Raw genomic sequence first — 10,333 nt, 5'->3', positions numbered from 1 at the left:
GGAACTAAAACCACCTTGGAAGCTTGAAGGAGATTTGGATCTAGGATCTTCACCTCTCTAACAACCTCCAAGAGGTATAAGGTTCTAACTTGGCTTGTAAGTCCTTAGATCTAGCTAAGTCCTTGATTCATGAGCATTTTGGTCCCAAGACTTGACTTTTTGGAGTATGGCATGCTCTAGTCCATTCTAGCTGTCCTTTCAGATGTTTTGAGGGGTTTACAAGCAAAAAAATATGGTTTTGTCTCTTAATCCTTGTCCATGCATGTGGTTGATTGTCTTAATGGGTTAAGAGGATGGGGTTTTTAGCATTTACCACTTATTGGCAATGCAAGACCATAAAGTTGGAAACTTTATGGTCATGGATGATATTTAGGACTTGGATCTGCATTTTGGTCGTATTAGATTATGTGTTAACCACTTAATTCGTTAAGTGAAGGTCCACCTGCGTTGCGCATATGCAGCCTAAGCCCCGAACTCCTCAGACATTGGTGTACGCCCCGCGTGCATCCTAGTACTCCCCGCGTACAAAGGCCTTGGTCGACTCGGCTGGTCGTTGATTTTGACCGATTTTGACCAAGGGTATTTTAGGAAATTGATATTAATTTTAGTTAGGTAATATTTTGGATAATAGGTGTCGGGTAGAGCTGGTTTTCGGAAAGGAGATTTGTTCAGCTTGCGATCAGACTGAGATGTGAGTTTTCCTCACTGTACCAGTGGGTCGAAGGCACCAATGTCGACCCACTAGATAATGTATCCTGGTTATAGGATAGTGTTATGCTGGTATATGACTAATTAGTAGATTTGTATGATTATCTGTAATTGCTGATTCTGTGTTTATGTTTGTCTGTTACATATATTGACATATTGTGTTTGGGTTGAGGCGGTCATGCTTTGTGCTGAAGGCCAAGACACTCGGGGACGACCAGATTGGCTGTAGGCCCTACGAGGCACTCCAGTCAGGCCGGTAGCCAGTAGAGCAGTCCAGATATGTTGTAGCCCCTGCGAGGCGGTCCATTCATGTCGAAGGCTCGTAGAGCGATCTAGATAGATTGTAGGCCATGCGAGGCGATCCAGTCATGCTGAAGGCACATATTTGCATGCTTTGTTTGTTTTGTAGTGTGTTGGTACTTTGTGGGAACTCACTAAGCTTTTGGTTACTGTTTTAGTTTATTGTTTCAGGTACTTCTGAGGATCATGGGAAAGCAAATGCCTAATCGTGCACATCTTCCTGTTTTTTATTTTTGAGTTTTACATGGGAACAACAATTTTTGCTTGGTATAGTGAGTTGGCAGTCCTATGTAGGCCCTATCTGTTGGGTATTTATGCTTTTATAGCTAATTAAGAATTTTGTGGTCGCAGACTCCATTAGAGATATCGATCCTCTGAGACGTTTAATTGGGAACCTTTTATCTCAGTTAACATTTGAAAGTTGGTCTTTCCTCGATTATAGATTCATTGTTACGAAGATATCTTAGAGCTTATCAGATTATGGAAATTATAGTGTGTTGCCAATATGAGTATAAGTAGACTAACCTTTATAAAAGAAGTAGAGAACAATGTTAGAGCATTTGAAGTTCCACAAAGAACCCATTCATCCACCAAGAACCCATTGATTACACTTTCAATGTGAGATCTAGTATATATTAGTGGAAAAAAAATAAAGATGAAAGAATTAGATGTGTATATATGTATGTATGTATATGTAACAAAAATCCCAACTATTTGAAAATTAAATCAGATAAACTCTAACAAATATCCGATTCGCATTTCCAATTAAATTCTATAACAAAACTACCATAATCATTTAACAATTAAAACTAACAAATAAAAACTAATACTAAGAAATAGAAATAACAAATAATAATAACGTTTATTTAGTTATTTTATGAATTGATTATAAAATTTCAAATAAAGATGACAACAAATAAATACATGATCTTTAAGATTCCTTACATCCAAAAATATAGGAACATATTTATCCCTTTCTATGTTTACGAAATTGTCATTTGTCAAAAATGCTTGGAAGATTGTGTACAATGTGTAGGGACCATATATATATATATATATATATATATATATATATATATATATATATATATATATATATATATATATAATGACTTGTCTATCTAAAATTAAAGTTGGGATATATATATATATATATATATATATATATATATATATATATATATATATATATATATATATATATATATATATATATATATATAATGACTTTTCTATCTAAAATTAAAGTTGGGACCACCGTATTATGGCAAGAGTTTTTAACTGTATTCCAAATTTTATTTACCAAACAATACTACTTTCAAATCTAATTACCAAAACATGGTATTTTTTGAAGGACCCAACTCTTTTTATTATATAGAAACTGAAAACAAATAAAGTCCACAATTCATTTACCAAATTACCCCTTCCCTTCCTTTGTCTTCTTGGTCATGTCCACTTCTTCCTCTTCACATCTCTTTACACATCGATCACCACCTGCCATCTCCGATCAACACCCTTCACATCCCCTTTCATTTTCATAGATCATAGCTCGGATACCTTCCATCTTCAACCGTAAGTATCTCTGGTGACCACAACACACAAAGAATTTGTTTTGATTTTGGTTTTATATTAATATTGGGCGGGCGGTTTCAACAGAAGGGTGATGTTGGGATATGAAGGTTGTTTGGTTCAAAACGTACGATTCACTTAGTTACCACCTACTATTCAAAACGCACAAACACCCATACACACACACACATAAAAACTGTAGCTTCTGTTTCAAACAACTCGAACAAGAAAACCCACAGATCACATTCTCCCCTCTTTCATTATCCAAACCGCCATGTGTAGAAATCTTTCCCCCGATTGTCCCTGTGATTTTGGGAAACCAAAACCAAATTTGTATGTTGTGGTTACCGGAGATGAGAAGGGTGTCGATAGGAGATAGCAAGAAGTGGAGGTAGAATGAATACTAAAAGGAAAGAAAAATTCGGAGATAGTAGTTGTTGTTCGCCTGTACATATAGAGATGTGATGATGAAGAAGTTAACGGTGGTAGAAGGAATGGGAAGAAAATATAAGGAGTTTTCTACTTGGGTATAGTAGTTTTAAAAAATATTTACTAAATAATGAACTTTCATATTTATTTACTAAATGCTTGTAAAATACCGTATCTAAGAATTAAAAAACAAAGAATATTCATTTATGTTGGAAACTAGTTTAAAATGTAGATACCGTAAGTCGTCAACAGTAATCCCTTGAAGCTCCCACAACCACTGCCCAATTGCATCCAGCCTATCAAATCTCCATGGAATTCACAGACCGTCTTGCCTCCCTCTCTCTAGCTAACATCAACCTCTCGTTACTATTGTGTGCAATAGGTGCTCATATCACCATCTTCTACTTCCCTTATGTAATCCATCAACTCTTTCTCCTCCATGGAAGAATGCTATTAAACCATGGTAGCGAAGAGAAGCCGAGGATGGGGATTACAGGAAACGCTAGCTGCAGGGTACGTTTTTCAGAGGTAGTGACAGCGGAGGTGGCTGAGTGAATGAAGCTCGGTGGTTCACAGTCTTTAAGGCATCTTTGAATACTTGAAGTGAAGGCAGAAGCAAAAGAGAGAGTTTTTTTTTTTTACCCTCCACGGTTAAAAAAGTAAAAGGTGACTAAGTGAGAGCAGGTGCATCTGATAAAACAGGCTAGAGAGGGGAGAAAAGAGCCATTTTTAAATTTTCAACAAAGACTTGAAAGGGAAATTTTTCATAAAAAAACAAGCTTTCTATAATAAGTGTGTGGTCCATCCATGCACAACCAGAGTTTCTTTTTTGCAAATACAGGGCTATTTTGGATTTAGCTTTTAACACTTTCAAATTCATTTATAAAATACGGTGGTGACAATGTGACCCCACAAAACAGATACATGCTTACATTAAGGCCCCTGTAACACCTTTAACTTGTAAAATAGTATAAAAATAAATATGTAATCTCAATTATTATTTAGTACAACACAAAAGCACTACATAAATGATTTTTATTGTCCTTCTCTTTTCTGTTTGGCGACACAAAATCACTATATAAATAATTTTTATTGTCATTTTTTTTTCTGTTTGGCGATAGTAAAAGCCATCATTTTTTTTATAAAACGACAATCTAATAACCCTTCCTAATAAATGAAAATATTTTTGTCACATGTCACTCTCATTAACTTTAACACATGTCATTTTTGGGATTTTTGATTAAATGTTTTTTCCATTTATCATTTTCTCATTTTTTTTATCTTTTCTTAATTAACATATCATATTTACACCTCAATTAATAATTGTTTTAATTGAAAATAACCAATAAATTACAATATTAGTACTCATATAATATTTAACTAGATTATAACCCACGTAAAACGTGGGTAACATATAAAAAAATATATATAAAAGTATAAAAGGTTGGTACAATAAAAAAAATAATAAATAATATATACATACGTGTGTTAAGCCCTTGAATTTGTATGATTATTGATCATAAGCTATTGTATGGTTAGAATGTGATATCTCACACGCTTTTTATAAGAAGGAAGGTCAAAATTATCCTTTTAAAGAAAGTTTTTGTGTGAAACAGATAAAGTGATTTATCAATTTATTTCTATTTTTTAATAAACTAAAAATGTAACCATTATTCTTACGGAACGACTATTAAAATTAGGAAGATAACCAACATCCCACATAAAATGAGCCAAAATAAAATAAAAAATTATTCAAGATACTATGTAGTAACTAAAAGATTAAACGTTAATTTGATGTGGTTCAGTTTACCTACTTAATTACCATGGATTTTATAATATAAAAAATATTTCATACCATGATTCAATTTGTTTAGATAATTGGGTATACAAAATTCATTTTATACCAGTGGATAACTATGTATTGTGAGTGTGTAGGCAGTTTCAAAATAGCTCTTAGTTATGAGATACTTGATTGCATGTTATAATGTGTTTCTATTTCAAAACTTTACTTTCTTAATCAGGCTAAGAAGCACAACAACACTACTGTGATGGACATGAAATAGAACAAAAGAAGGTGAACCACAAGAAACTGTTCATCCAAGTTAAATTGTTTGTTTAAAAACTAAAATAAAGAGGAATTAAAAATCCTGGTAGAATGCCTTTTATTTTAAGGAAAAAAACAATTGTCATCGGTAACACATACAACAATTCTACATTATTTTCATACAATAAAACAATGACCAAATTAACCTTTATAGTTAGCAACAAAATAACTATAACATATGAAACACATATCCAATTGCCTCCTATAATTCAATAGTACACCCTTGAAACAGTTCTTGATCTATAGATTTGACCTTTATAGAAGCCTATAGAAAAGAAACAGTTCTTGATCCATAGATTTGGTTGCACAGGGGCATAGATCCAATGGAGACACCATCAACATTGGCGTTTATTTAGGAGCTCAGATGGAAAATATTGTGAAGGACTATTATGTTGTGTTCTTTGTCATGTCAGTCCAACATTAAATCACCATAATCTTGTATAATAGAGGCCATTGCCACAACATTCATTGCATAATTTAGATATGACCTATACAAAAGTCAAAACTTGTTACATGGAAATAACCTAAATCATGTAAAAACGATGTTTCAAAAACATAAAATAAAATTAGATTGACCAATGGATGTAGATTCTTACATACCCAATGCAGTTTTGTTATTGCGTTTGGCTTTTGAAATGCAAATTTAGAAGACCAGTATTTTCCCTGTTTGGACAAAATATTTTGAAAGTTCATGTCAAATATCAAACAAAAATATATTTCAAATGACAAAAAAAAATTATCAAACCTTTAGATGAACTGGTTCTTCAAAACCTCATCTTTGTTTATTATTTTTCTCTAGTTCTCAAATGTATAAAACTCTCGACACTATCAAATCGTTATTAATACAGCATAAGCACATCCAAAGACTATCTCCTACAAAGTGGTTCATTTGATTTTTTTTATTTAATATTACCTTTAGTTAAGTCCCAAATCTTTACTACATTAACAAGTCCAATACGTTAATAATTTTTTTTACATTACTAAAAAGAGAATCATAAATCAAGCAAAGCTAAAGTTAACTAAATGATCCAGCAATGAACTCGTTAAAATTGTTGTAAAACACATGATTTAGGAAGGAAAAAATATCAGATTGAGTATGAAAACGCACCTCATCTCTCAAGGAAAACCGATGAATGTGTTCTTTCTTCGTGTAGGCTTGTCATAGTAATTAACAAATGGCGTAACATTCCTTATTTCATTATCCTCTGTTGACCTTATTTCATAGCTTTTCTTTTGACCAAGATGTGGGTACCATCTAGAATGCCTTTCACCTTCAAATCTCATATTTCTACCACTAACCCATTCCCCTGTTGCACCAAAAGACATCAGTTTCTAAACACTGTTTCAAAAGGAAGACAATTTCATAAATCATAAAATTTTCTTTTATATAAAAGTAAAAGATAGAAGATACCTTGTTTTGTTTTTTCATCAGCATCGACCATGTAAACCCTCATCCTTTTCTTGCTAGGGGAATCCTTATATTGATCCTTCACCGGGCCCACTAAATGATTGCCTAACATCTCATCCTTTCTTGGTGAACCCTTAGGCTTATTATAATATTTGGGGCTCATTAAGACATTTCCTACATTCTCTTCAGTACTTAATATATTAATGCTAATATCCTCTTCATTTGCAGCAACTCTACCATCAAAACCAAACTGATCCCCTAGTCTTTAAAGACTAGCTTGTGATCTATATATTGTAATCTATGTTAAAAACGATTAAAGGGCAAAAATAGAAATACAAAAAAAAACAAAAAAAAAAAGAAAAAAAAAACAAACAGATCCTTGCCTCTTCGGTTCATCTTGTATCCTAGAGTAGCGATGATTTGCCTTCACAAACTTCCTAATTTTTGAGGAAATTTTGAAATATGAAAAATAGAATCTGTAAAAAATAAAAAAGGGTGTAACTGAAAAAGTTAATAGTTAAGATTAGCTATGATGATCCATGAAATACCTTTTGCATTCGTCTTTCCATATGGACAATTACATATCAAGCTCTTTAATTTTGGAATTTAAACTATCTTCTTCTTGGACCCTTTCCTCCGAATAGAACTAAGCACTATTATGTTGATGAGAAAATATGTAATTAACACTTGAAAAAAAAGGGAAAACAAATAAATAATAATAGTCTACTTAACTCACCTGCAGTTGCTGCTTGTGATCTTCTAGCATATCAATTTCAGATTGCACATGCTTCAACTCCACCATGGGTTTAGAAGGAAACACAGAAAAGTAAGCACCTGAAAGGTTTGAACTTTATAGTCAAACAAAAAATATTGGTAATTATCAGTTAATTAATAAAAAGAAAAATAAACCTGATCATCGTGAACATCCTTGATTTCTGAAGATTAGGCTTTTGTTTCTCTGCCTTGCTCACCCCCATCTAATAATTTAAAGCTTCCAGAATATTCACTTTCACCATCAAAGTGATCTCTCTTTTTGTGACCCCTGGAATACACTTATGAAATAAACTATTAAGGACCAGTTATAAGTATCCTTTATGCTTAAGAACATAAAAACATAAGCCTTAAAATCTGGAATGTAATTGTTGAAAGTTTAAGGTGTCAAAACATAAATTGTGTGACATTTACACTAAACCAGCAAGCAATTGGCCTATCATGAAGATTTTGAAATTCAATCTACAGAAAAACTGCCAAGCACCCAATTAAGAATTCACATGAGAAGAATTTGAGAAATTAACGATAAATATGACATACAGAGAGAAGTAGATAGGAAGAGAGACACACAAGATGTGCTTCAGATTTACTTACAGATAGAACTTGAATAAAAACCGAGTTGGATGAGGCTACACATCGTCGACAGGGTGAGGGAAGGGAGCATGTCTACAACAACGATGTCTTCGGCTAGTGTTTTCATGGGAATCGATCATCCTGTTGAGAGGGAAGAAGATTTAGGTAAGCACGTGAATGTTAATGGGGGAATGGAGGGTTGGTTAACTTTTGTAGGTTGTATCGGGATCTAAAATCACCAGATTTTTAAGAATTGTAAATTTATCGGAAAGATGCGAAAGAGAGGAACAATAAGAGATTCATTGCATAAAAGTATTGATAACTCGACACATTCGAAATGGCCAACATCATCCAAAATTTCCTAGAAGAAAGAAAGAAGAGATAAGTAAAAGGGGCAAATCGGATGAGGAATTCTAACCTTATTCCTCGAGGGGTTTGAAGAGGCGAGGTAGATGCGAATTAGGATATGTTTTCTGGCATGATTGAAGTAAAAAAGGAATTATTTTTATGTTTCTTTAGGTTACAATTGAGACAGAGGGAGAGGGTAGATGACGAAGGAAAGAATAGAGAATCGTGTAACGGTGTTTGAATAAGCAGGATGATGTCAGCAAAACAATCCAGTGGTGAAAATTAAGGGTTGAAATGTAATTAATGGTCCTGATTTTTTAAGATTAGAATTTAAGATTCTCTTTTAATAATATTTAGAGATATGTTTCCTTTTAAATTCAAATTTTAAATTTTAAATTTCAAATCTAAAATTTCAAATTTAAATAAATTTTTGTTTAAACTTTCATATTTAATTTTTTATTTTATCGAACCCGTATAACATACGGGTCTCACACCTAGTTTATTATATCTTATTCTGGATTACCATATATAACAATTTTTTTTTTTTAAATCAATTATAAATACTAACATTTTGTCTGGGTCAACTTTTGGGTTAGTTTAATATACTTTTCTTTTTATTGGCATAAAAAGTGTAAATTGAGATTGAAGAAAAAATAAAAAAACACAAAGATTTTAAGTGGTTCACTTTGTGGTTGCACCGCAACCCACTAATATCGCCCATTTATCGAGCATCGCAACTACGGTGTCGAATAACTTAAAATTTGGATCGACCCTGCAGCCAACTCCGTAATTGCATCACAAACTGCTAAATCATTGACGGGGTGGTTTTTGATACAATAATTGTTAATCAATTTTGGATGTTAATTGCTTACGTAATTAACAGGTCATCTTTAGATGTATTAATAACTTTTGACTGTTCATGAGTTTTTAAGTGATATACATGTCACTTGGTTACCTAGTTAATCACGTAACTATTCTACAATTAATAACCTTTGTAATTAGTGGCCTTTAAAAACCTTTAAAAACGATGTATAAGACTTTTACATTTGTATATAGTAGTATTCATAAAGTTATCAAACTAACTTATCTGATTTGATATGAAAAAAATATAAGAAACAAATGCTAACACTACAAGAAATGTAAGTATTAGCAGCGACGTCTTTAGCGACGACGCACACCATTAGTGGCGACGACCAAGTTTCGCGTTGTTTGTCGGCGCTAATGGGAACACGTCATTGATCTGTGTCAATTGCTGAGGTGAATTGATAGCCGTCGATTTAGGCCTAATCCAACGCCAGGAAATCCATTTCGTTTAATACCTTTAGCGGCGACGCCTTTACCGACGACTGCGTCGCCGCTAATACTCAAAAATTACCGCCGAAGATTCCCTCTAACGCATGTCGCGCTATTTATCCTTTTGTCGCCGCAATTAGTATATGTTGTCTTTAATACTCATCGCAGATTATACCCCCTTCGTTTTGTCCCAGTTCAGTGTGCGTCCCATTTTCATTTTTTGAGAGAAATCGTTGCGACCTGCGACCTCCAACCGTCCTAGGCTTCCACTGGCGTTCCACACACCGGCGACCCACCCCATTACCGACAACCCACCCATTCACCGGCGACCCACCCCTTCGCCGACAACCCTCGGGCGACGTCAGTGACGTTCCAAACCCCATCATGATATTTTAAAGAAAAAACTAATAAAAACTTATTAAATAACATATTTGTAGTTGGAGACTATATAAATTTTTTATAACAAAAGAAGTTATTAATAAAATAATTTACAAATCAATTAACGATTTGATAAAGAAATATTTATTAAGATATCATCTATGTGGACTCAAGATATTTTAATGATATAATTTTCTTTTAAATATATATACATATTTGAATAATAGTTTAAAGAAATAAGTTCGTATTTAAATATAGTAAATATAAAAAATAGAAATCTTCTCTTCAAAGACTTATAGAAATCATTTAAATTTAAAAGGGATCTCGGCGAGGTATAGAAATCTATTCTAGACTAACAATAAGTTGGAACTTACTTTGTTATATTTATAGTCGTGTTAGTTTTGATTTCTTAAAACTTACTTTAAAAATACGTAACTATATAATAAAAACAT

At 33.0% G+C, this 10,333-nt stretch overlaps 1 long non-coding RNA gene and 1 pseudogene across 1 annotated transcript; both read right to left on the bottom strand.

Annotated features, from left to right (window-relative positions):
* Positions 1–2,352: 2,352 nt before the first annotated feature.
* On the bottom strand, positions 2,353–3,812 carry LOC145116397 (uncharacterized). The gene is made up of 2 exons (XR_013712056.1): positions 3,243–3,812; positions 2,353–3,022 (listed from the first exon to the last, which is right to left on the bottom strand). It is a non-coding gene; the product is annotated as an uncharacterized LOC145116397 (long non-coding RNA).
* Positions 3,813–6,226: 2,414 nt separating this feature from the next.
* Positions 6,227–7,732, bottom strand: LOC145112180 (zinc finger CCCH domain-containing protein 40-like; annotated as a pseudogene).
* Between the last annotated feature and the right edge of the window lie 2,601 nt (positions 7,733–10,333).

This window comes from Lactuca virosa, chromosome 5, assembly GCF_052849685.1.
Source record: "Lactuca virosa cultivar CGN04683 chromosome 5, Lactuca_virosa_CGN04683_v6, whole genome shotgun sequence".
Classification (NCBI taxonomy): Eukaryota; Viridiplantae; Streptophyta; class Magnoliopsida; order Asterales; family Asteraceae; genus Lactuca; species Lactuca virosa.
This window is presented reverse-complemented; position numbering and strand designations above follow the sequence as displayed.